The sequence below is a fragment of the Otolemur garnettii genome, unplaced genomic scaffold (genome assembly GCF_000181295.1).
Source record: "Otolemur garnettii isolate 467f Iridium unplaced genomic scaffold, OtoGar3 scaffold00077, whole genome shotgun sequence".
NCBI lineage: Eukaryota > Metazoa > Chordata > Mammalia > Primates > Galagidae > Otolemur > Otolemur garnettii.
In genome coordinates, this window is record NW_003852472.1 from 4,325,850 (window position 1) to 4,328,576 (window position 2,727).

Here is a 2,727-nt window from a genome sequence, read left to right on the forward strand (position 1 = left end):
GATTAAGGATCATGCTAAAGGAAAAATGTATATAATATTAAAATTTCGAATAAATAAATTTGGAAGACTAGAAAACTGTTCACAGGCAATCAAAGTTACGTGCAGTTTAAATCTTGGTTTTGCCACTTACTACCTGAATTGTTTTTGAAAAATTTTCCCCACTGCGTTCATTTTCATTTTCTTTTCTTTTCTTTTTCTTTTTCTTTTTTTGCAGTTTTTGGCTGGGGCTGGGTTTGAACCTGCCACCTCCATCATATGGGGCCAGCGCCCTACTCCTTTGAGCTACAGATGCTGCCCTTCATTTTCTTTTCTTTTCTTCTTTTAAAAAAAATTAAGCCAGGATCTTGCTCTCTTGCTCAGACTAGAGTGTAGTGGTGTCATCACAGCCCACTGCAGCCTCAAATTCCTAAGCTCAAGCAATCCTACTGCCTCAGCCTCTCTAGTAGCTGGGACTATAGGTGCCTGCCACCACATCTAGCTTATTTTATTATTATTTTTTAATTTGTATTTTGTAGCTTGTTTCTCAGGCTAGTCTTGAACTCCTGGCCTCAAGAGATCCTTCCTTCCTGGCCTAAGTGCTTGGATTATAGGCGTGAGCCATGGAGCCCAGCCCTCAGTTTCATTTTCTGTAAAAAAATATACTCATATATTCAAGATAAGGTTAAGATGATATAAGATAAGCAAATGTGGGGCTTATCATGTCACTGGTAGGTATTTATTTTTCTGATTTCGACTCTTAAAAATGAACTTGTTATACCCGGATCTTCTGTTAGGCCAAATGGTTGGGGAGGGTTGGGGTGGTAAACCTGCCAGTGTTTTAGGGCAGGAAAACTGGATCTTGCCAAGGTTTTATCCTGTCTTACTGCAGCATCAGATAACAAGTGACAAAGGGGACAAAGAAGGAGTGTCATCACTGGCTTACAAATCCTTTTGGCTCATGTGTCCAGGCTGGCTGACTCCTACTTTATATGTAAGCAAATGTCTTTCATAGTGAATAGGCTTTCAAAGTTTAAAACAACCATGTTTGTACATGGCTAGAAGAAAATTTCATTCAAATCCATGGCCACCCTAGGTGTCACGGCCATGCTATGTCTCATACTTTGGCTTCATGGCATTCCTTATCTGGGAATAGCATAACTGAAATTGTCAAAGCCTGAGTCGTACTGTTAAGGAAGAAAAAAAAAAGGATGTTAAATCTCTGTTACCTTCAGTGACACCACGGAGTTATTCTCACCCCAGTTTCTTAGATGGGCAAGTTAGCCTTGGAGTGTTTAAAGGACTTGCTCAAAGTCATAATGTTCTGATGAAACAAAAGCTTTCCGGTCCACAGTTGACCGAGTTAACCCTAGGGACCCAAGAACCAGGGAAATTGGTTTGACCGTCTTTTCCTACATCCCAAGAAACCAGAAACTCAGTTTAATTAGCAGAGGTTTAATCCAAGAGCCCAGTAAATTGGTTCACTTACTCATTAGGTGCTGACATTCAGGACTGGTGAACAGAGATATTACATTGGTATGGGTCAGAGAGGTCCATAGGGTTAAGCCTCATTTTTATAAAGGAACACATCGGGGGACAGCTTGGGGTTTCAGGGATGGGGGTTTCTAAAAGAAAGGAGGCTCAGTGCTGGGTGGGGGGCCAGTGAACAGTGGGGTCTGCCAGGCACAGTATTTGGTAATACTAATATGGCAAGAGGTTGCGGGTGGTGGTGGTGGTATGTGTCAGATTCCAGGGCTGGGGCAGGAAAAGTATTAGGTTATTATGTGTGAAATGTCCACTTTCCTTAAGCACTAAGTCTGACAGTTGGTATCTTGGACATTTCACTTTGATACTTTTTTTTTTTTTTTGGAGACAGAGTCTTACTATGTCACCCTCGGTAGAGTGCAATGACAGCTCATAGCAACCTCAAACTATTAAGTGATTCTCTTGCCTCAGTCTCTCACGCAGCTGGGACTACAGGTACCTGCTACAAAGCCCAGCTATTTTTTTGTTGTAGTTGTCATTGTTATTTTAGCTGGCCCGGGCCGGGTTCGAACCCTCCAGCCTCGGTGTATGTGGCCGGCGCTTTGGCCGCTGAGCTACAGGCGCCAAGCCTCACTTTGATACTTCTTGTTTCACTTTTATTGTAAGGGCACAGCCTTGTTCTTTCAAATGCACATTTTCGCTTGTGATTATCTTTCAGATATTTTGAGAGCAATTTTTGTGAAACCATGAATAAGTCAAAAATTTGTGTTATCTTTGAATATGGGTTTGAATGCAGCATGGACAGTTCAAAACATCGACGAAGTGTTTGGAAAGGATGTGGCTAATGAATGCACAGTATGTTAATGGCTTGAGAGGTTTCATTCTGGTAATTCTAATCTTAAAAATGAACATGGGGGTGACCTGAGATCAAGTCAGGCTGACTGATGAACTGAAAAACATAGTGGAAGCGAATCCATCTCAACGTGTGAATTAGCAGCAAGGTTTGATGTTACTATTCTGACAATACTGGGCCATTTGAAACAAATCAGCAAAGTAAAGGAGCTGGACAGATGGCTTCTCTATGAATTAAACAGGCATCAGAACAGGAATACTCTCGAAGTTTCCTTTTTTTTTTTTTTTTGCTGTCACAACATAGAGGTGAACCATTTCTACACTGTATTGTAATGTGTGATGAAAAATGGATTCTTTTTGAAAACTGCAAGCCTTTGGCATAAAGGCTGGATAATGATGAAGTATCAAGACACA